The following is a 25,782-nucleotide window of genomic DNA, read 5'->3' on the forward strand; positions in this document are numbered from 1 at the left end:
GGGGCCTTACCTCTCTTTGCCGCTCTCTGGGCCAGAGTCCTAAAAAGGAGCAGGCTCAGGGAAAAGCAACTGAGAAGCAAGAACAACAACAAAAACCAAAGAAATGCGAGTACAGCAAGAGAAGCTTACTCTTCTTCATCCTCCTCGTCGGAGCTCAGCACGGAGAAGTCGAAGCCTGGCGCGCTCCCAGAGCGAGGAGGCGGAGGAGAAGCTTCCCTTGGCCGCTTAGCGGGAGCAGTGGTGGCGGTCTGAGAAGACCCCGCTCCGGCTGTCGGCACGGCACGGGAAGCGGCAGGGACCGAAGCGGTGGTCCGGCTGGACCCCGCTCCAGTTGCCGTCGTAGCATGAGGCGCTCCCGCGGCAACGGTGTTTGCCGAGGTCGAGCGCGTCACGCGGCGTGGCGACTGTTGACCCGCTTGCCGCTCCGCCTCATCGCCAGCCTTGCGGAGACGCCTCCTGGGCGGCGTTGGGGCCTCTGATTCTGGTGGGCCGTCTGGAGGCAAGGAGGAAGAGGAGTCGACTTTCCGCGAGCTGCCCGTATCTTTGGTAGGCTCGCTCGGCTCAGCATCTTGCCCGGCAAGCCCCTCCTTGCCGGCAGACTCCCCTTGCTCGCCACAGCTCGCCATTTCTGCCGCGTCTGCTTCTGCGGTGGTGAACCAAACTCGCCCGCGACTGCGGTGGCCGCCGCCTCCTCCAGCCTGGTGGCTATGCGTGCCATCTCCGTGTCAGTGGTGTCGCGGGTGAGGCCGTCCTTCTCGTCGGGGTGGACGGCCACTTCCACCAAGTTGTCGAAGAAGTGCTGCACGACCTCGTCGGCAGGCTACTGCCAAGTTGGCACAATCCCGTGCGAGTCGCATTCCAGCATCATTGCACGAATGCGGTCGAGCGCGGAGTTGTTGCACAAAGGCACGACGCCCCCCGGCAACCTGAACACCTCGGGATGCTGGGGGTCATACTTGAACAGCTCCTGCAGCATCGCATGGAGCTCCAGAACTGTGAAGTTGTAGTTGAGGCCCGGCCGCAGCCTCATAATGTCTGCCGCGTTCTTGAACTCCCAAGTTGGCCTCCCCCGCTCTTGCAGGGGGGCGATGCGGCGGCGGAGGAAGTCTGCGCCAACCGCGCCGACAGTGAGCCCGGCATTCCGGAGGCACAGGATCCTGGTGACGGCGATCCCCAGCCTGTCGTCCTCCGGGGCCAGGTCGCTCCAGTCGTCGCCGCGCGCCACCGGGGTTTGGCGCCGGGCGGTGAAAGGCTACGGACTCTCCTCGACAATCCAGCACCAATCAGCCCTCCACTCCTCCCACTTGCCGCGGAACTCTCCCTCCAGGTAGGTCTCCTTCTTGCCGGTCCTCGAGATCCAGGCGATCCCGCCGGATAGAGGCTCTCCTCTCTCTACTCGAGGGGTGAAGAAATGGCGGAAGAGGGCTACATTGGGAAGAACTCCGACAAAGTTTTCGCAGAGATGCGCGAAAACTGCCATCGTCAGAACGGCGTTGGGGGTGAAGTCGAGGAGGTGGAACCCATAGGTGTTCATGACGTCGCAGAAGAAATCAGAGAAGGGCGGGCAGAGCCCGCAATAGAAGAACAACGCGAAGAAGGCGTACCCATTTGGGGCAGCCTTACAGGCGGCGGCGGGGAGAACTCTTGTGCACGGATGCGCGCGCGTCTCCGCCGACCAGAACAGAGAATAGTCCGCCTTCAGCTCCGTCGCGCCGAGCCTGGGGGGGAAAACGGCTCGCGTCCTCCGCAGCGCCGCGAGCCGCTGCGCCTCGGCCGTCTTCACGGTCTTCCCCCTGTCGGCTTTCGGAGCCATGGCGGAAGCGGTGGAGGGGATCGACGGCGTTGCTGGTGCTGGCGACGGGGGAGGGCGGAGCGCTGCTCTCTCTGCTTTGGGGAGGTGAGAGGGCGGCGGAGATTTCCGAGATTGGGAACGGCAACGGGCGAATGGGCCAACTGCCCCCGCTTCCCCTGCTCTTAAAGGGGGAAGGGGGCGGACGTTCCGCATTTCGAGAAAAGGAACCCCCACGACCTCCCCCACGACGCCGCATTCAACGCATGCCGTCGGGGGGAGGGCGCGGTGGATGCGGAGAAAGACTCGGCGTAACCTAGGCCGCGCGTGCCCGTGCACTGTTTTGGACCTGGCCCAACAGCACTCGGCACCGTGTCTGGCCCAGGCCCGGGGGCTCCTGTCGGTGTACTAGAGTAGGGGTACCCTTCTACCCCGAACTTGTGCACGGGCAGTCGCAGCGTCCCGCGGCAAGGCCTGCCAGGTCACCGCCAAGATTCCCCGTGGTCCCTTTGAAGACCATTCAAGAACGAAGTACTCAAGACAAGACCCCGGCAAGAGGAGCTTGCCGGGAAGAAGGCAAGACCCCGGCAAGAGGAGCTTGCCGGGAAGGCCATCAGAAGCGTCCCAAGACCCCGGGAAGAGGCGCTTGCCGGGAAGGCCGTCCGAGGCATTCCAAGGAACTTGCCGCGGCGCTCTACGCGCCCCGACAAGGCCCGGTGAGCGACAGACTCCCGGAAGCAAAAAGTCGACGCCCGCGGCAAGGCGCTTGCCGCGGCAAGCCCCCACTCCACGCCCGCGCTCCAGCACATCCACCCACGTGTCGCTCCGGGGCCCCTCCCGAGCGCACGTGGTAGGAGGCTGCGCAGCTAGGGGCGTGCGGTGGCGCGCAGGTGCTAACAAGACAACCATCGTGGCAAGACGGTGGCGTCCCTAGCGGTCCCTTTCGGTGCTGTCTAGGCGACACAGACGGGCATTTAATGCCCTTGTCCCCTGCCGTCAGGGTTAGGTACGATAACACTGTAGCAGCTAGCTGTGCCTACTACAGCACCTAGCTGTGCCTACCCACGGCAGCCTTTCCATTTTTGCCCTTGGCCCCCGTTGCTCTATGTCGGTAACCCCTTGAGTATAAAAGGAGGCCCGTGTGTAACGTAGAGAGGGTCGGCCATCTCGAGAGCTCTCGCGAGGTTCAGCAATTCCACACACTCACGCTCGCTCCCGAGCTAGAAATCAATACCAATCCACAAAGCAGGAGTAGGGTTTTACGCATCCGTGCGGCCCGAACCTGGGTAAATCGCTCGCGTGCTTCGCCTCGATTTACTCCTCGCACGACCAACCGCCCGCTTGCTTCGCCTCGATCTGCTCTTTGCGCAACCTCCGCCCCCCGCCGAACCAAAAGGGACCCGGTCCGCCGGTCCCCTAGGTGCCCATGGATCAGAAACCCCGGCATCGAGCGTGAATCATATAGTAGATATGATCAACATATAGTGATGTTCACCATTGAAAACTACTCCATCTCACGTGATGATCGAACATGGTTTAGTTGATATGGATCATGTGATCACTTAGATGATTAGAGGGATGTCTATCTAAGTGGGAGTCCTAAAGTAATATGATTAATTGAACTTTAAGTTATCATGAACTTAGTCCTGATAGTATTTGCATAACTATGTTGTAGTTCAATAGCTCGGGATGTAGCTCCCCCTTTTATTTTTGATATGTTCCTAGAGAAAAATAAAGTTGAAAGATGATAGTAGAAATGATGCGGACTAGGTCCGTGATCTGAGGATTATCCTCATTGCTACACAGAAGAATTATGTCCTTGATGCACCGCTAGGTGATGGACCTATTGCAGGAGCAGATGCAGACGTTATGAACGTTTGGCAAGCTCGGTATGATAACTACTTGATAGTTTGGTGCGCCATGCTTTACGGCTTAGAACCAAGACTTTAAAAATATTTTGAACGCCATGGAGCATATAAGATGTTCCAAGAGATGAAATTGGTATTTCAGACTCATGCCTGAGTCGAGAGGTATGAGACCTCTGACAAGTACTTTGCCTACAAAATGGACGAGAATATCTCAACCGGTGAGCATGTACTCAGATTGTCTGAGTACTACAATCGCTTGAATCAAGTGGGAGTTAATCTTCTAGATAAAATAGTGATTGATAGATTTCTCTAGTCACTATCGCCAAGTGAACTTCGTGATGAACTATAATATGCAAGGGATGACGAAAACGATTCCCGAGATCTTCATGATGCTGAAATTGACGAAGGTAGAAATCAAGAAAAGCATCAAATGTTGATGGCTGACAAGACCACTACTTTCAAGTAAAAGGGCAAGGGAAAGAAAGGGAACTTCAAGAAGAATGTCAAGCAAGTTGCCACTCCCATGAAGAAGCCCAAAGCTAGACCCAAGCCTGAAACTGAGTTCTTCTACAGCGAAGGAAATGGTCACTGGAAGCGGAACTGCCCCAAATACTTGGTGGATAAGAAGGATGGCAAAGTGAACAAAAGTATATATTATATACATGTCATTGATGTCTACTTTACTAGTGTTCATAGTAGCCCCTGGGTATTTGATACTAATTCAGTTGCTATGATTAGTAACTCGAAACATGAGTTACAAAATGAACAGAGACTAGTTGAGGGCAAAGTGATGATGTGTGTTGGAAGAGATTCCAAGGTTGATAAGATCACCATCGCATACTCCCTTTAACTTCGGGATTAGTGTTAAACCTAAAATAAAGGTTATTTGGTGTTTGCATTGAGCATAAATATGATAGGATCATCTTTATTGCAATATGGTTATTCATTTAAGTTAAAGAATAATTGTTGTTCTATTTATACATGAATAAAACCTTCTATGGTCATACAATCAATATAAATGGTTTACTGAATCTCGATCGTAGTGATACACATATTCATAAATATTGAAGCCAAAAGATGCAAAGTTAATAATGATAGTGCAACTTATATGTGGCACTGCCGTTTAGGTCATATTGGTGTAAAGCGCATGAAGAAACTCCGTGTTGATGGAATTTTGGAATCACTTGATGCTTGCAAACCATGCCTCATGGAAAAGATGACTAAGACTCCGTTCTCTAGAACGATGGAGCGAGAAACTAACTTATTGGAAATAATACATACTGACGTATGCAATCCGATAAGTGTTGAGGCTCGTGGTGGGTATCGTTATTTTATGACCTTCACAGATGATTTGAGCATATATGGGTATATCTACTTAATTAAACATAAGTCTAAAACATTTGAAAAGTTCAAAGAATTTCAGAGTGAAGTTGAAAATCATCGTAACAGGAAAATAAAGTTTCTACGATCTGATCGCAGAGGCGAATATTTGAGTTAGGAGTTTGGTCTTCATTTGAAACAATGTGGAATAGTTTTGCAGCTCACGCCACCTGGAACACCACATCATAATGGTGTGTCCGAACGTTGTAATCGTACTTTATTGGATATGGTGCGATCTATGATGTCTCTTACCGATTTACCACTATCATTTTGGGGTTATGCATTAGAGACACCTGCATTCACATTAAATAGGACACCATCTAAATCCATTGAGATGACACCGTATGAACTATGGTTTGGCAAGAAACCAAAGCTGTCATTTCTTAAAGTTTGGGCTTGCGATGCTTATGAGAAAAAGTTTCAAAGTGATAAGCTCAGACCCAAATCGGAGTAGTGCGTCTTCATAGGATGCCCAAAAGAAACTGTTGGGTACACCTTCTATCACAGCTCTGAAGGCAAGATATTTTGTGGCTAAGAATGGATCCTTTCTAGAGAAGGAGTTTCTCTTGAAATAAGTGAGTGGGAGGAAAGGAGAACTTGATGAGGTAATTGTACCTTCTCCCGAATTGGAAAGTAGTTCATCACAGAAATCAGGTCCAGTGATTCCTACACCAATTAGTGAGGAAGCTAATGATGATGATCATGAAACTTTAGATCAACGTACTACCGAACCTCGTAGGTCAACCAGAGTAGGGTCCGCACCAGAGTGGTACGGTAATCCTGTTCTAGAAGTCATGTTACTAGACCATGACGAACCTACGAACTATGAGGAAGCGATGATGAGCCTAGATTCCACAAAATGGCTTGAGGCCATGAAATCTGAGATGGGATCCATGTATAAGAACAAAGTATGGACTTTGATTGACTTGCCCGATGATCGGTGAGTCATTGAGAATAAATGGATCTTCAAGAGGAATACGGACGCTGATAGTAGTGTTACTATCTACAAAGCTCGAATTGTCGCAAACTGTTTTCGACAAGTTCAAGGTGTTGACTATGATGAGATTTTCTCACTCGTATCAATGCTTAAGAGTCTGTTCGAATCATGTTAGCACTTGCCGCATTTCATGAAATTTGGAAATGGATGTCAAAATTGCATTCCTTAATGGATTTCTTAAAGAAGAGTTGTATATGATGCAACCAAAAGGTTTTGTCGATCCTAAAGGTGCTAATAAAGTGAGCAAGCTCCGGCGATCCATCTATGGACTGGTGCAAGCATCTCGGAGTTGGAATATATGCTTTGATAAAGTGATCAAAGCATATAGTTTTATACAGACTTGCGGTGAAGCCTGTATTTACAAGAAAGTGAGTGGGAGCACTACGGCATTTCTGATAAGTATATGTGAATGACATATTTTTGATAGGAAACAATGTAGAATTTTCTGGAAAGCATAAAGGAGTGTTTGAAACGAGTTTTTCTAAGAAAGAACTCGGTGAAGCTACTTACATATTGAGCATCAAGATCCATAGAGATAGATCAAGACGCTTGATATATTTTCAATGAGTACATACCTTGACAAGATTTTGAAGTAGTTCAAAATGGAACAGTCAAAGAAGGAGTTCTTGCCCGTGTTGCAAGGTGTGAAGTTGAGTAAAGACTCAAAACTCCGACCACGACATAAAATAGAAAGAGAATCTAAAGTCATTTCCTATGCCTCGGGCATAGGTTCTATAAAGTATGCTACGCTGTGTACCAGACCTATTGTGTACCTCACCATAAGTTTGGCAAGAGGGTACAATAGTGATCCAGGAGTGGATCACTGGGTAGCGGTTAAAAATATCCTTAGTGGAATAAGGAAATGTTTCTCGGTTATGGAGGTGACAAAGAGTTCGTCGTAAAGACTTACATTGATGCAAGCTTTGACACCGATCCGGATGACTCTAAGTCTCAATCTGGATACATATTAAAAGTGGGAGCAATTAGCTAGAGTAGATCCGTATAGAACATTGTAGACATAGAAATTTGCAAAATACATACGAATCTAAATGTGGCAGACTCGTTGACTAAACTTCTCTCGCAAGAAAAACATGATCACTCTTTGGGTGTTAATCACATAGCGATGTGAACTAGTTTATTGACTCTAGTAAACCCTTTGGGTATTAGTCACATGGAGATGTGAACTAATCACATAAATATGTGAACTATTGATGTTAAATCACATGACGATGTGAACTAGATTATTGACTCTAGTGCAAGTGGGAGACTGAAGAAATATGCCCTAGAGGCAATAATAAAGTTGTTATTTATATTTCCTATATCATGATAAATGTTTATTATTCATGCTAGAATTGTATTAACTGGAAACTTAGTACATGTGTGAATACATAGACAAAACAGAGTCTCCCTAGTATGCCTCTACTTCGACTTGCTCGTTAATCAAAGATGGTTAAGTTTCCTAGCCATGGACAAAGAGTTGTCATTTGATAAACGGGATCACATCATTAGAGAATGATGTGATTTACTTGACCCATCCGTTAGCTTAGCACAATGATCATTTAGTTTGTTGCTATTGCTTTCTCCATGACTTATACATGTTCCTATGACTATGAGATTATGCAACTCCCGAATACCGGAGGAACACTTAGTGTCGTGGGTTTGTCACGGCAGATGTCCTCGTGAAAGGACTTAGTCGTGGAGCCATCGCAACGGGTTAGCTTAAAGGGGTTAAACGGGACAAGGGGACACGGGAGTTTATACTAGTTCGGCCCCTTCGATGAAGGTAAAAGCCTACGTCTAGTTGTGATTGGTATTGCTAAGGGTTCGAAGGCCAGGGAGCAGATCCACTTTGTCTGGCTCTCGAGTTGTTGCCTCCCCTGAACCGCCGCCGGGTCACCCCTTTATATACTTAGGAGGACCCCGGCCGGTCTACAGAGTCCCAAGGCTGGCTCATACAAGTGTCCACCTCGGTCTCCTCTTTCCTATCTTACAATGCAAGTTTCATACAATCATGGTGGTTTACTACCATGGGCCCTAAATTGCCTGCGGGCTCTGGGCCTCTAAGCCTCATCCATAAAGCGCCATCTTCTAGGTTTCCTTGGGCTTTAGTATAGGTGAAGGTGAACCGTCCCCTCCTGGGTGGTTTACCCTTAGTGGTTATATCCTCAACATTAGGCCCCAGATTGATTTGAACCTGTTCATGTCAATCTTCAATCCTTAGAAAAACTACATGAACTTCTGACAATTCTCGTAAACTGCCATATTGTCTTCTCCCTGTAACTTTGGTGAACCGCCATGACGTCATCTTCTATCACTAAAGTAAATCATTGTGACGGTATCCCTGTATAAAAAGGCTTATGAAGATTCCCTTTTAATTAATTCCTGAAGATCGAGGCGACAGCTGCATCCTCTTTTGCCGCTTCCGACTCCTTGATTTTCGTGCCTGCTGTTTTATCCCACTTCCCTTATAAATAAGACCGGGGCGCCTTCCATTTCCCCCCTTTCCTATTCGCATCGTCTTCCTCCTCGCGACCCGAAGACCTCAAGCATCGCCGCCGCCGTCATCAATCTTCCAGTCTGCACCATCCAGGCCGCTGCATCACCCTGTTCGTACCAGATCTCCTGAGATACTCCGCCACTGCGTGTCCCTGGTAAATACTCCTTTCCTTTACTTGTTAGATCTATTAGGGTTTCGAAATTCCTTCGGTGTTCGTCAGTGTTCATTAGTACTTTTCCTGCTTTTCCTTTAGCATCTTACTGAATCTAGCTAGGCCTGGTAGTTTCCCCTTGCGGCTGGACCTGTAACTTTACTCTGCAGTACTACAGCATCTTACGGTTCCGGTATAGATCCTTATCTAAACCTTCTCTGTTCTGTTTACCACCATTGTAGGGCTCAGAAAAATTTGTTTTTTGAACAACGGTAGATGCAAAATTATACCACCATCTTGTGAAACTTGTTTCCACAACACTTAGCAGATTTTCAAACTGGGTTCTGCCTCCCAAGGGTGGTTTAACCTTTAGTAATTGATAACCCGCCATATGTCATTAGCCCTCTCTTAAACCGCCATCTAGACTTGAATAGCAATGCCTGGTTCACTTCACATGTACGCCTTGAATTGCCGGTTTAACATTGACAAACACACATGAACTGTCAATCGTAAACCGTCCAGTTTCCTTTTACAGACTTTGTAAGATGACAAAGCAATTTGCTGCTTGCAACTGGGTTCCATCTCGGATCACAGAAACACAAATCAATGGATATGTCACCGTAGGCGCTTTAGCTTCAAAAAATGTCCTCCATTGGCGAGTTCCTGGCCCTGAGTGCCCTCCTAAGCGTCAAGATGGAGAAGTGATTGTGTTCATGCAACATTTAGCTTGAGGTTTCAGTCCTCCCGGATCAAAAAAATTCCGGGATGTTCTTGCCAGCTTCCAACTCCATCCTCAAGATATTGGACCAAATTATGTGTCTAACATATGCAATTTCCAAGTATTCTGTGAGGTTTACCTGCAAGAAGAACCAACTGTCGATCTCTTTCGAGATCTCTTCCACCTAAACCGCCGGACTGAATTTTCTGACGGACCCAATACTAAACTTGGTGGTGTGTCGATCCAAAAGAGGAAAGAGGTTGAATTTCTTCATGCCAAACTTCACAGCCATCCAAAAGACTGGAACCAAACTTGGTTCTACTGTCGGAATACTGCCCCTGCTGAAGAGAATCGTTTGCCGGGCTACCGTCCGCACCGGCTCAGCAATAGCCACCCTTTACCTTAGAGATTGTCTGCCAAAGATCGACAAGCCTATGCACCTCAACTCGCCAAACTCTGGGCTTTCCTTGCCAACGGTTTGACTGGTGTTGGTCTCGTCCGCTGTTGGATTTCATGGTGCATTCTACCTTTAAGCCGCTGCCCCGAATTGATGTTTTAATATACCAGCAACACCAATGATCCACAACGGTTTAATGAAATAGAACTGACTGATGATGAAGTCACTGAAGGTGTAAAGAAAATACTTGACGAACCGCTCGCCGTATGTACTCAAACTGGTCTGCGCCCTTTCTATGCCTCGAACAAACCGCCAGCGGTAAAAACTTTTAAATTTTCCTGATCCTTCTCCGCTTTAACACTGCTATAATAACCCTTTGTGCAATCTCGCAGGCCAGTAGCTTCTTCTGGAAAAGGAAATCTCAAGACAAAGCTGCTAAGGCTCCTCGTGTTAAGACCAAAGTCACCAAGAGAGCTGCCAAAAAGAAAACTGCTGAGTCTTCAGAACCGCCAGAGGATGTTGGTGACTCGGCTGAAGAGGTAAAATTGACTCCCCTAACTTCTGTTTCATATATTTTACTGATAATGATTACTCCCAGGATGATGCGGAGGACAGCCATGCAGATCATGTTGAGGTAATTTGTCTTTCTGACTCAGAACTTGTGCCGGTTAAACGATTTCGCCGTGCAGTTCGGAAAAAGTGAAATGCTCTCACCATCTTGTTCATTTGGATCAAAAACTTTCTTTGAAGACACAACAAACTGAAGGGCGTCGCACAACCCGGCATAGTGGTCAATAGGTCACTTCTTCCGGTTTACCTCATACCCCAAACCGGAAACGTCGTCCAGAGGTTGCTTGTTCTCCTGAAAAACTTTATCCTTTGAAAGGTTTCTTCCGATGCCCTCTCAATCCATCTGATTCAAACTACCAGGTGTCTTCTAATTCGTCTGGCGGTTCATCAACCACTCAGCTGCCTCCACTGAAAACCGTCCCTGGGTAAGCATGCAGCCATCTCTTCTCCTTCATAATTCGGTTAATCATGCTAATCCTTGTTTTAATATTAGTGCCAGAGCTCATCTGAGTAAAAAGGCTAAGACCAGTGCCCCTGCCGGCGAAGTTGAACCGGAGTAAAATCCTGAAAATCCTGATCAAAATCTTGATAATATCATGGATGATTCTGTCCCGCCGGAGCCAGGTACCGATGCTGATCCGCCGGAAGCTGATCCGGCCACACATGAGGGTACCTCAAGTCCACATGCTACACCTGCCAGTCCGGTTGTTGATCCACTGAGCTCAACTGCTAATCCGCCAAGCCCTGCTACCACTCCTATCCCAGCCGAAAATGATGACGTTATTGTTACTGGCACTGCTTATACCGCTTTGGGAAATCAAGTTATCTTGGCAAAACATACTGCCAAGGATGAATTTACTTCTATGGGCAAGGGGAAGATGGAAGCTGACTTGTCACAATATGCTAATCTTTCTGCCCAGGATCTTCATTCCGGATTCTTGAACCGGCTTTAGAGATAATGAAGCTAATTTGGTAAATCTGATGAAGGAACGCTATGAGGTAAACATTTTCATCCGTATCTTTGCATTTTCACTGCCTTGTATCTTGTAGCCCCCAAGGGCCGGTTTAGCTTGTAAAGACAACCCGGGACTTTTGACCTTCCATACTGCACATAGTTGATTTTTAAGTTTTTGAACAAATATACATTAGCCCCCAAGTGCCAAGATTAGAACTTGTATTAATCCTTGGGACTTTGAACAATCAGTAAGAAAGAAGCAATCCGCATTAGCCCCCAAGTGCCAAGCTTAGAACCAGTTGTATGCTTCGGACTTTTGTTAAAATATTGATATGCTCCTCTGATTGTGGCAGGCTGATATAAACCATCAACGCACACAAATTGCTGATCTTCAAGATAGTATCAAAACTTATCAAGAAGAATCTTCTAAGTCCAAAGATGAGCTTCGAGCCGCTTTAACTTCCATGGAACAACTTAAGGAAGAATTCAAGACTGAACGTGCCAATTGGGACACTGAGAAGGATACATTGCTGAAACGGGCTGTAGACGCCGAGTCCGCTCTTAAACCGGTGGCAGAAGAGCTTTCTGGGTTGAAGCGTTAAGTGAACACCATGACCTCCACAGTATTTGGTAAGTACTCCTAGCAAGGCATCTGAAATATCCATCTTGTAAGGTGCCGGTTGAAATATGAAATTCATAAACCGTTGCAGGTAGCCGCATTACTCATCTGGGCTGAGATGTACGGATGAAGCTAAAAGCAGCATATACTCTGCTTGAACAATTATACGCCGGTGCCCAACGGGTTATCTGCGCAGCATCCTACGACAATCCGGCCCCAACACTGATCAAGGACACTCTGGCAAGGCTATCCATGGCACCAGCACAGATAGAAGAGGTAAAGCGATCTGCTGCTAGGGCTGGTGCTTTGTTGGCACTCACCCGAGCCAAAGCATGGATAGCCGACTTGGATCCGGTTGACCTCGCCAAAGGCTTTCAAGCACACAAGAAAACGGGGCAGATTTTGATGATGAAACCCTTAAAAAAGTTACAAGGGAAATGCGTCCTCTGGCGAGTCAGCTGGCAGAAGATGCTAACTTGACTGTTCACCGGTCTTATTATGATGCCAGCAAGAAACGGGTTATTACGGTCATGCCGGAAGCGCAAAATCTTATTTCTCCAATCCGTAAGCACACTTATGCCCCTGACATTGATCCGTCGGAACTTATTAGTGAAGAAGCTATCTTTCAGGCCTTAACCCGGATTGACTGGACCACCACAAACTTCCAGCCGCTAGGTGGGGAGGAGGAGGCTGATCCGACACCAAATGACCCATCAACTTCACATCTACATGGCAATGAGGCTTGATCCAACAATCAGAGTGATGCTTCATGAACTTTGTTTTGCTGGAAACACCATACTTTGGGCCTTCAAGCGCCTTGTAATAGGCTAGTGAAAATACTTTAATCCGTTGTCATCGTGCACTGGGACACACTTTGCGTTGATCCGTCATGATAATTTCAATACTGGCTTATGTATTTTCACAATATTATGCAATCCCTGTGTCTCCATAAGAAAAATCTGACCGGGCGGTTTACCATCGGACGGGTCAAAATACCCAACACAACTTGGTAAGAAACTATAGTTGCAACAATAATAAATCATACCTGTGATATGAAACATTGCTGTTGGTTTACCAATTGTGATTTTAAGAAGGGTGAAAACCCAACTTCCACCATGCTGTGCTGGTATAAATGATATAAAACCGGGTTGTGATGAACACCGGATAATCATCCTGGCAACTTATAGTCAACGCCAGACCGGGCTAAGAAAAACACCGGTTTATAATTGATTTGTACTAACAACTGATAGTTGAAAGCTTTTGCCGGGTTAAAAAACACCGGACTGATGAAATGACTTACAGTCTAGCCGGGTCAATAGACACCGGTTTACCTTAAAACCTTATTAAAGGAGAAAAAACTTCAAAAAGCAAATGAAAAAAACTTGTAGTCGAGGCTTCTCAGGGGCTGCCAGGCCCAAATCGAGGCTTTTCATGGGCTGCCAGACCACTGAGTTAAACCATTTTGACAAAGCCTTTTAAGATGGCCCTCCAAAAAACCAATCATCGTTTTAACTTTGACAAGTTCAGGGTCTAAATGAGAGTAACTGTCAAACGTTCGACGGGTCGTGCTAGGATTACCTGGATAGGAGTGGCTTACTTGATGAAGGCAGGTTAACCCGGGGTTTTAGGTGAATACACCAGGCTTCCAAGCCGTGGGTCGATACCCAGCTATAAGGGTCCTTTCAAACTCTTTGGTATTTGACACAAAGATCCCCCAAGTAACTTTGTGAGCTGTGCTCAATGGGTGCCTATGTTTGAGTCGTGCTTTGAGCAATCAAACTCTCTTTGGCCCCTTGGGTGTGAAGCTCCCAAGCTAGGTGGTGGCATGATAGCCGGGTTAACAGGTAGTACTTTGCTTTATTAGCTGAAGCCCCCAAGTTAACAGATATTTGAAGAAAAAACAGTGGAGACCCTGCTTAATAGCAAGGATGCCGGTTTATTCTATTGATCATAATATATACATTGTTGAAATATATACATAAGAAAAAGCCTGTGGCTTCAAGTGTAATAACGTCGTAGGAGAGCTATGTTCCATGGCCACCGGGTCTCCTCCTCAGAGCTACATGAATCTTCTCGAACGTCAATGAGGTAGTATGATCTGTTGTGCAGATTTGTGCTGACCACGAAGGGCCCTTCCCAAGGTGGGGATAACTTGTGCATATCAGTCAGGTCTTGAATGAGCCAAAGTACCAAATCGCCTTCTTGAAAGGTTCTTGTCTTAACCCGGCGGCTGTGATAATGCTGCAGGTCTTGTTGATAAACCACCGACCGAGCCAAAGCCATGTCCCGTTCTCATCTAACAGGTCCAGCACCTCTTGGAGTGCTTGCTCGTTGTCCGCTTCAACATAATTCGCAACCCAGGGCGAGTCATGACGAATATCACTTGGGAGGACAGCCTCAGCCCCATAAACCATGAAAAAAGGTGTATAACCCGTAGATCGGTTTGGGGTGGTACTTATACTCGATAATACAGATGGTAATTCTTCCACCCAACAACCCGGCGTCCGCTTCAAAGGGACCATAAGCCGAGGTTTGATACCCTTCAGGATCTCTTGATTCGCCCTCTCAGCTTGACCGTTAGACTGGGGGTGAGCCACGGATGCTACATCAAGCCGGATGTGCTCTCGTTGGCAAAACTCCTTCATCTCACCTTTAGAAAGGTTTGTACCATTATCTGTGATGATGCTATGTGGAAAACCAAAACGGAAAATAATCTTTTTGAGAAATTGAACCGCCGTGGCTGCATCACATTTACTGATGGGCTCCGCTTCAACCCATTTGGTGAACTTGTCAACCGCCACCAACAGGTGGGTCTTCTTGTCTTTGGAGCGCTTAAAGCGTCCAACCATATCAAGCCCCCAAGTAGCAAACGGCCAAGTGATGGGAATCATGCGTAACTCTTGAGCTGGAACATGAGCTCGACGTGAAAATTTATGACAAGCGTCACACCGCTTTACCAAGTCTTCCGCATCAGAATGAGCTGTCAACCAGTAGAACCCATGTCGGAAAGCTTTAGCTACCATGGATTTTGAATCGGCATGGTGACCGCAATCCCCTTCATGGATTTCACGTAGAATCTCTTGTCCTTCTTCAGGAGAAACACAACGTTGTAATATGCCTGGAACGCTAGAACGGTGTAACTCGCCATTGCGAACAACCATAGGCTTGGACCGCCAGACTATCTGTCTGGCGAAAAGCTCGTCAACTGGTAATTCGCCCTGGTTCAGATACGCCAAATATGGAACCGTCCAATCCGGAGTGGCATGTAAAGCGGCTACCAACTAGGCCTCCGGATCAGGAACAGCTAAATCCTCCTTTGTAGGCAACTTTACAGACGGGTTATGCAAGATATCTAGAAAGGTATTGGGTGGTACCGGCTTACGCTAAGATCCCAACCGGCTTAGAGCACCTGCTGCTTCATTCTTGCGCCGGTCGATGTGTTCCACTTGATAACTCTTAAAGTGACCTGCTACAATATCCACCTCGCGCCTATAAGCCGCCATGAGTGGGTCCTTAGAATCCCAAGTACCAGAAACTTCCTGAGCCACCAGATCAGAATCTCCAAAGCATCGAACCCGGCTTAAGTTCATTTCCTTAGCCACATGAAGGCCGTGGACTAAGGCCTCATACTCTGCTGCATTGTTAGTACAAGGAAACATTAAGGGGAGAACATAACAAATCTTATCACCTCGAGGGGAAGTGAGGACAACCCCAGCCCCCGAGCCTTCCAACTGCTTGGATCCATCAAAGTGAATGGTCCAGTATGTATTATCAGGTTTGTCCTCTGGTGCCTGTAACTCGGTCCAATCATTGATGAAGTCAAGAAGCGCCTGAGATTTGATGGCTGTTCGGGGCGTATACTTCAAACCATGGGGACCAAGCTCAATTGCCCATTTCGCAACCCGGCCAGTTGCTTCTCTATTCTGGATTATATCGCCCAAAGGAGCAGAACTAACCACTGTGATAGGATGGCCTTGAAAGTATTGCTTGAGCTTCCTACTTGCCATAAAAACGCCATACACTAGCTTCTGCTAATGCGGATATCTTTGCTTTGATTCGATCAGTACCTCACTGATATAATAAACTGGTTGTTGAACCGGATATTCTTTTCCAGCCTCCTTACACTCAACCACAATCGCCACACTGACCGCTCGGGCATTGGCAACCACTTACAATAATAGAGGCTCATTATCAAACGGAGCAGCAAGGACTGGCGGTTCAGCCAGCTGCCGCTTCAAGTCCTCAAATGCCGCATTGGCGGCGTTACTCGAGACGAATTTATCTGTCTTCTTCAACATCTGATACAGGGGAATCGCCTTCTCTCCCAAACGGCTGTTAAACCGACTGAGAGCTGCAATCCGTCCCGCCAGACGCTGAACATCATTGATACACGCCGGTTTAGCCAAGGATGTGATCGCTTTGATTTTTTCCGGATTGGCCTCAATACCTCTGTTGGACACAAGAAAGCCCAAGAGCTTGCCTGCCGGAACACCAAAAACGCATTTGTCTAGGTTGAGCATCATTTTGTAAGCCCGAAGATTGTCGAACGTCTCCTTGAGATCATCTATCAAGGTTTCCTGCTTCCTAGACTTCACCACAATATCATCCACATAGGCATGGACATTACACCCGATCTGCTTGTGAAGACAATTTTGCACACAACGCTGGTAGGTTGCTTGGGCATTCTTGAGCCCAAAGGGCATGGAAACATAGCAGAAGGCTCCAAAGGGAGTGATGAAGGCTGTCTTCTCCTGGTCCTTAACTGCCATTTTAATCTGATGATAACCAGAATAAGCATCCAGGAAACTCAGACGCTCATAACCCGCCGTCGCATCAATGATCTGATCAATATGCGGGAGAGCGAAAGGATCTGCCGGGCAGGCCTTGTTCAAATCAGTGTAGTCCACACACATACGCCAAGTGCCGTTTTTCATAAGGACAAGCACCGGATTAGCCAACCATTCGGGATGAAACACTTCGACGATAAACCCAGCCGCCAGTAGCCGGGCTACCTCTTCACAAATGGCCTTGCGTCTTTCTTCGTTAAAACGGCGAAGGAACTGCTTGACCGGTTTAAACTTAGGATCAACATTGAGTGTGTGCTCAGCGAGTTCCCTCGGTACACCTGGCATGTCAGAAGGCTTCCATGCAAAGATGTCCCGGTTCTCACGGATGAACTCGATGAGTGCGCTTTCCTATTTCGGATCCAGATTGGCACTGATACGAAACTGCTTGGATGAATCACCAGGGACGAAGTCAACGAGCTTAGTCTCATTAGCCGGTTTGAACGTCAGGGCCGGGTCATGCTCAGTTGTGGGCTTCTTCAGAGGGGTCATGTCCGCCGGATCAACATTGTCCTTATAGAACTTTAGCTCCTCTGTAGCACAAACCGATTCGGCATAGGCCGCTTCACCTTCCTCGCAATCCAAAGCAATCTTTCGACTTCCATGTACTATGATCGCCCCCTTATAACCTGGCATTTTGAGCTGTAAATAGACATAACAGGGTCTCGCCATGAATTTCGCGTAAGCCGGCCATCCAAATAGCGCGTGATATGGGCTCTGGATTTTCACCACCTCAAAGGTCAATGTTTCAGACCTGGAATCATGTTCATCTCCAAACACGACTTCCAAAGCGATTTTTCCAACAGGGTATGCCGATTTACCTGGTACTACACCATGAAAAACAGTGTTTGACGGTTTAAGATTCTTATCTGTCAACCCCATGCAACGGAAAGTCTCATTGTACAGGATGTTGATACTGCTCCCTCCATCCATCAGAACCTTGGTAAAATTATAGCCCCCCACCTGAGGTGTCACCACCAAGGCTAGTTGACCCGGATTGTCAACCCGGGGCGGGTGATCCTCTCTGCTCCACACAATGTGCTACTCCGACCATCGTAAATAATGTGGTATGGCCGGTTCAACAGTATTAACTGCCCTCTTGTGAAGCTTCTGATCCCGCTTGCATAGGCTAGTAGTGAACACATGATACTGTCCGCTGTTCAACTGCTTGGGGTGACTTTGGTAACCTGACTGTTGCTGATTCCCTTGGTTATTCTGCTGGTTATCACCATGGTTGTTCTGATGGCCCTGATTATTCTGAAATCCCGAGCTTGAACCGCCGCCCCCATGGAAACCTGGACCTGAACCACCCGGCGTACCCTGATCGTACCGGTATAGATCAGAGTTTTTGAACTCCCTCATTATGTGACAATCCTTCCAAAGATATGTGGAAGGGACCTCCTTGGTTCCATGCTTCGGGCAGGGATGGTTTAACAAACGCTCCAGATTCATCCCTCCGCCGCGCTGGGGCGGTTTACCTTTGCGACGCTGCATATTTGTGTTAGCTACAAGGTCTGAACTATCTGCTTTACGCTTACCATTACTCCCATGGCCTCCTTGGTTGTGGTGCTGCCCTTTTGTACCGCCGTTCTTCTTTCCCTTCTCCGGTTTGTCCTCCTCTGAATCCGGATCCTTGTATTATCTGAATCGGCATATTTAACCAAAGCAGCCATGAGTGTTGACATGTCGTTGCAGTGACGTTTGAGCCTTCCCAACTTCTGTTTCAATGGTTTGAAACGACAATTGCCCTCTAACGTTAACACTGCGGTGTCTGCATTGATACGATCTGATGAATGCAAAATTGCCGAGACCCGTTTGAGCCAATGGGTTGTGGACTCTCCTTCCTCTTGGACACAAGCAGCCAGATCTACAATTGACATTGGCTGCTTACACGTATCCTTGAAGTTCTGGATAAACTGGTGCTTCAGTTCGGCCCATGATCCAATAGAGTTGGTCGGCAAGCTCTTCAACCAAGTGCGAGCTGTTCCTTCCAACATCATGGTGAAATATTTAGCACACGCCGCCTCATCCACATCTAACATCTCCATTGCCATCTCATAGCTGTCCACCCACGCCTCTGGCTGCAAATCGGCGGTGTAATTTGGTACCTTACGAGATCCCTTGAAATCCTTGGGTAGTCGCACATTACGCAACGCAGGAGTTAAACATGGTACCCCTAAGGAACTGAACATCGCCCCTATCTCCACGGAGGTAGTGGGGTGAACCGGAGTATGTTGTCGAGCTGTCAACTCGGCCTCTCGACGTGCGCGGCCATGGGCCACAACATCTTGCGCATTAGCACCTCCCCGGCCGGGTTGTTCCCTCGTGGCGAATTTCGGCGGTGTGCACTACTGGACACGGCCGGTTCGTCTTCCACATGTCTGCTATAACTCCGGCTTGGACGGGGAGTGGAATGAATCCTCTCACGGTTGTGTGAATACGATTGCTGTTGATTTAGTGCCGTCTGAAGGAGATCCTTGGCCCGACGCGCTTCCACTGCAACTGGTGACTCGCCGTCGGTTGGGACGGCCGCCAGACGTGAAGCGGCGGCCAAAATGTTTTCCAACGGGTTGGAATAATGCCCAGGCGGCGTTGACGGTACAACGTTGTTCTGGCGAGGCAGGTCTGTCGTGCGCGGCTGAACCGGCGCTCCTGCTCTCAGCGCCCCCGCCCGGTTTAGCGTGGGTTGGCTACTAGCTCCTGCACCTGGCGTGTTGAAAAGATTCTGCGGCTCATAAACCGACGGGAGATGTGATCGGTACCATCTTCTGATGACTTCCTCTAAAGCATTGATCCAGTCTAATCCGGTAAGCATGTGCCTCCAACTCGGCCCGCTCCGTAGCCATCCTGGCGTTCTCTGCTGCCAGGTCCACTTTAGCCTGGGCTATATGATCTTTCACCTTTAGAATCTCCGCATCATGTTGATCCCTGGCTGCTGCGTCTACCTCCACGGACATCAATGCCGCCAGAGCGTCGAACAAATCAGATAAGACTTGGGCCGGAGGCGGCGCCGAGCTTCCTGCAGCTGCTGGTGTGGTCGTCGTCGAACCGGAGAGCATTGCTACGGCGGTAGACGAATGAGGCGCCGATCATGTGCCGGCCATGAAGATGGCGGCCCGGTTTGGCAGACCGGGGGAATCCGGAATACTGTTGCCCTCGGATCCTCCCTCAATCTGGTCGTCCTGCAACTGGTAAAGCGATTCGGTTTCTCTAGAAGACTCGTCATCAGAGCAGACTGCGGCTTCTCCGTCGGAGACCGGTCCGTCCTCATACCCTGATCCATGGACAACACCTACAAAAACATGCCTTGCCTCGGGCTGAACCGGCGAAGAACTTGCACGCCGAGCCGTTTCTATGATGTCGGTGCAGATGTCCGGCTCGGGGGCCGGTTCGCCGATTTTGCCGATGAAGACGTGAATCCCGCCAAAGGGGACCCGGTACCCGTATTCGATTGAATCGGCCTCGGGACCCCATCCTGCGTTGCCGATGTAAAGCTTTCCGCAACGACTCTTAGTCATCCGGCCCACAGCGTATCCCTTCAGTCCATCGAAGCTGCCCTTCATGAACTCGAAACCATCGTGCGATAGCCCCATGGTGGGCGCCAACTGTTGTGGGTTTGTCACGGCAGACGTCCTCATGAAAGGACTTAGTCATGGAGCCATCACAACGGGTTAGCTTAAAGGGGTTAAACTGGACAAGGGGACACGACAATTTATACTAGTTCGGCCCCTTTGATGAAGGTAAAAGCCTACGTCTAGTTGTGATTGGTATTGCTAAGGGTTCGAAGGCCAGGGAGCAGATCCGCTTTGTCTGGCTCTCGAGTTGTTGTCTCCCCTGAACCGCTGCTGGGTCACCCCTTTATATACTCAGGAGGACCTCGGCCGGTCTACAGAGTCCTGAGGCTGGCTCATACAAGTGTCCACCTCGGTCTCCTCTTTCCTATCTTACAATGCAAGTTTCATACAATCATGGCGGTTTACTACCATGGGCCCTAAATCGCCTGCGGGCTCTGGGCCTCTAAGCCTCATCCGTAAAGCGCCATCTTCTGGGTTTCCTTGGGCTTCAGTATAGGTGACGGTGAACCGGCCCCTCCTGGGCGGTTTACCCTTAGTGGTTATATCCTCAACACTTAGTGTGCTACCAAATGTCACAACGTAACTGGGTTATTATGAAGGTGCTCACCAGGTGTCTTCGATGGTGTTAGTTGAGTTGGCATAGATCGAGATTAAGATTTGTCACTCCGAGTATCGGAGAGGTATCTCTGGGCCCTCTCGGTAATGCACACAACTATAAGCCTTGCAAGCAATGTGACTAATGAGTTAGTTACGGGATGTTTCATTACGGAACGAGCAAAGAGACTTGCCAGTAAGGAAATTGACCTAGGTATGATGATACCGACAATCGAATCTCGGGCAAGTAACATACCGATGACAAAGGGAACAAAGTATGTTGTTATGCGGTTTGACCGATAAAGATCTTCATAGAATATGTAGGAACCAATATGAGCATCTAGGTTACGCTATTGGTTATTGACCAGAGATGAGTATCGGTCATGTCTACATAGTTCTCGAACCCGTAGGGTCCGCACGCTTACCGTTTTGGTGATGATCGGTATTATGAGTTTATGTGTTTTGATGTACCGAAGGTAGTTCGGGGTCCCGGATATGATCATGGACATGACGAGGAGTCTCGGAATGGTCGAGACATAAATATCGATATCTTGGAAGCCTATATTTGGACATCAGAATGGTTCCGGGCGAGTTCGGGCATATACCAGAGTACCGAGAGGTTATCGGAACCCCCCAGGAAGTATATGGGCCTTATTGGGCCATAGTGGGAGAGAGGAGAAGGAAGCCTAGGAGGGGGTGCACCCCCAAGCCCAATCCTAATTGGGTGGGGGGCCGCCCCCCTTTGCTTCCTCCTTGCTCCCCCTTCCTTCCTCTCCTAGTCCAACTAGGGAAGGGGGGATCCTACTCCCGGTGGGAGTAGGACTCCTCCATGGCGCGCCATAGAGGGCCGACCCTCCCCCTCCTCCACTCCTTTATAAACGGGGGAGGGGGCACCCCATAGACACACAAGTTGACATTGTTTAGGCATGTTCAGTGCCCCCCTCCACCATAATCCTCCTCGGTCATATCGTTCCATTGCTTAGGCGAAGCCCTACACCGGTAGCTTCATCATCTCCGTCATCACGCCGTCATGCTTAAGAAACTCTCCCTAGACACTCAGCTGGATCTAGCGTTCGTGGGACGTCACCAAGCTGAATGTGTACAGATCGCAGAGGTGTTGTACCTTTGGTGCTAGGATCGATCGGATCGTGAAGACGTACGACTACATCAACCGCGTTGTCATAACGATTCCGCTTACGGTCTATGAGGGTACGTGGACAACACTTTTCCCCTCTCGTTGCTATGCATCACCTAGATGGATCTTGCATGTGCGTAGGATTTTTTTTAAATTACTACGTTCCCCAACAGGTACAACCCACCTGGGCGCGCCAGGAGAGGGGGCGCGCCCTGGTGGGTTGTGAAAAAACAAGGATGAAATATCAGTAATTTTTTATTTACTGGTCGATCCCATATTTTACGGAATCAATTCCTTTTTTGAATGTACAAAAATTTTGGGAGTTCAGCAAGAGCAACATACTTTCCTGGAGAACCAGTAAAAACTTCTGCCACAAAGAACGGTTGTGATAAGAAACGCTCAATTTTTCTTGCTCTTGCTACAGTTAAACGATCCTCTTCCGATAATTCATCCAAGCCAAGAATTGCGATAATGTCCTTGTTTGCTATTCTTCCTGTTCCTGTTACGAGACGACCTCGGCTCAAGCTGACCCCACACCGAAAGTTGTCAGGCAGTCTTGGGCTCCATCAATCAGTGAGGAGGATACCAAAACCTGTTGGAGTTCCCCGCCATCACCTCGCCTAGATCCGGGGGTTCATTGCCCACACCGGGGCCCCTCTCTGGTGGATCTTGGCTCCAAAAATCCTCTTTTATTCCATAAAAATTCCCCACAAAGTTTCGTTTCATTCTGAGAACTTTTATTGCTGCACAGAAACAACACCATGGTAGTTCTACTGAAAACAACGTCAGTCCGGGGTTAGTTTCATTCAAATCATGCAAATTAGAGTCCAAAACAAGAGGAAAAGAGTGAGAAAAAGTAGATACATTGGAGACGTATCAACTCCCCCAAGCTTAAACCTTTGCTTGTCCTCAAGCAATTCAGTTGATAAACTGAAAGTGAGAAAGAAAAAATTTTACGAACTCTTTTTCTCTTGTTTGCATAAATAAGTTTAAACATCACCCAGGTTTTCATCCAATCATTATAACTAACCATGTTGACAATAAATCTTAAAGATTATAATGACTCATATCAATAACATAATCAGCTAGAAGGCAATAATAAGATATCTCAAACAGCAACACATTGTCAAAACAATCATGATATAATATGATAATAGTGGTATCTCGCTAGCCCTTTCTGAGACCGCAAAACATAAATGTAGAGCACCTCCAAAGTTCAAGCAGTGACTAAACATTGTAATTCATGGTACAAAGATCTAGTCATGATGCACCCAACATTATCTACACACCATGCATAAATCATGACAGCTATGCTCTACTCAGTTTCTGGCGCTTGTTTTCTAGAAGGTGGTGACACAGCATAAAAGTAAATAGAAAGTCCGTTCGCAGAGGGAAGCAGTTATCAACATCTTCCATGCTAAGCATGCTAGTGGCGGTTCCCAAGCGATACAAGTAAAGGTTTACTCCCCCTCCACCAACAATCACATTCCTCGGCTTGTCCGAAACAACGGATGCCGTCCATACCAACAACAGTCCCGGGGGATTTTTGTTTAATTATTTTCATTTTTTAGTTCAGGACTGGGAATCCCTATTACCGCCCATTTTCTCGTGCGATGGCGACTGAATAAACACCCGACCTGAGAATAACCCGCTTAGCATGGAAGATATCGTCCACCTGCTGTCGTTACATGAACGATCCAGGCACACAAAATGGATAAATTTTTAGAAGTTTTTAGAGGTGGCACATGCAAATTTACTTAGGATGGCAGGGTAATACCGTATATAGGTAGGTATGGTGGACTCATCTAGAATAACTTTGGGTTCAAGGTTTTTGATGTACAAGCAGAGTTCCCACTTAGTATAGGCGAAGGCTATCAATTAAGATAGAGAAGCGGCCAACTACAGAGCAACAACGATCATAACCATGCATTATGCGTAAGTAACATTGGACACTAGCGTGAGTAGGATATGAACACAATGTGGCTATATTGGTTTTGATTCAACTACATGCATGAACATCTACCAAGTCAAGCCACTTGAACATTCAGAGGAGGATACCATATCATCATACTACATCACAATCATTTTAACGCTATGTTGATATCCAAGATAAATCATTATCAACTCCTAGCTACTTATGCATGGCATGAGAAACTATAATCTCTAATTTTCATTGCAAACATGTTTAATCGTAGTGGGCTGAATCTTGGACTAGGTTAAACATATTTACACAAACATAACAAGTCGAGTTCATACCAGTTTTTCTCTGCCACAGCCAGTTCATCGAATGTCGTCATTATTGCCTTTCACTTGCACGACCGAATGATATGAAAATAATAATAGTGCAAGACACTACTAGAAAAAGGGCTAAAGATAATATGGACACTAATGGCACACCATGTATGTGCACTAGTGCAGAACCGGGCAATAGCACCGGTTCGTAAGGGCCTTTAGTGCCGGTTCGGTAACCGGCACTAAATTGTAGGCACTAAAGCCCCCCCCTTTAGTACCGGTTCAGCACGAACCGGTGCTAAAGGGCAAACACGTGGCATGAGCCGGCTCCGTGGGCGCGTAGGACATTAGTACCGGTTGGTAACACCAACCGGTACTAAATGTTTTGGTGTGTTTTGGTTTTATTTTTTATTTTTACTTTAATTTTGTGTTTTCAATTTAATTTAGTGATTGTTTTACATTATAATGAGTTGTTAAATCATTAGGTGATTAGTTTGACTGGATGCGTGTGGATCCTAGCTAAGTCATCAATTAGTATTTGTCATAGCCATATTATATATACTTGATCACCTACTTAAGTGATCGAGGTAATATGGATATGGCATATACTTGATCACTTAGCTAGAATCCATCCAGTTAAAACTAATATGCAATTTCTTTCATAAATGATATAATAACTCATCATCATCATCATATTAATCAATATAAAAACTCTTGCATCATATATATCATCACCAACGGCTTTCATAGCAAAGATATCATGGAGTTCAACATGGTAATGATATTATAAGCATTCATAACACCACAAAAGCAAATCACTCTTTGAGATTAAGTTCAGGATGAAGAACACGGACATGAGAGGACAAGTACTAAGAGCATGAACTAGCTAATTAATCACTCATGCTGCTCTCTCTCGGGTAAAATAGCATAGAACATGTATAGCTTTGCTGGTTCATCATATTGGATCATGCAGATGAACCTGTCTCTTAATTGTGGGTTGCGCTTCTGATTGCTGCCCCTAGTACTTCTCTGTGATCGTTCACAATTTTGCTCCAGTCTTTTACTATTAAGCATTCCTCGCTATTGGAAATCCTGAATGCACTAAAGTGCATTGTAGGATATCTTGGCCGTAAGCTAACAATATTCATGGTACCTTTAGTCTCGATCCAATCAGGCACAACATTCATCGGGAGTCCCTGTTGAAGAACATCGTATTGTAACATACTTAGCAATGAAGTTTAGCTTAAAAAAATAATGTATGCAAAAGATGCACTGAGGAGAAATAGTAGAACACTATCTTACCATCTTTCCTAAATATATGTGACCGTAGTTCAGTACGAACACTATTGGTCGCACGTTTTGAGTACTAACATTTCTAAGTGCAGGAAAGAAATTTGTCTTGACAGCATCAAAATCCTCAAGCCATGAAACATAATGACTTGTCTCCTCGCAGTTTAGTTC

The sequence above is a fragment of the Triticum urartu genome, chromosome 2A (assembly GCF_056163025.1).
Source record: "Triticum urartu cultivar PI428250 chromosome 2A, HENAU_Tu73, whole genome shotgun sequence".
In the NCBI taxonomy this organism is placed as follows: domain Eukaryota; kingdom Viridiplantae; phylum Streptophyta; class Magnoliopsida; order Poales; family Poaceae; genus Triticum; species Triticum urartu.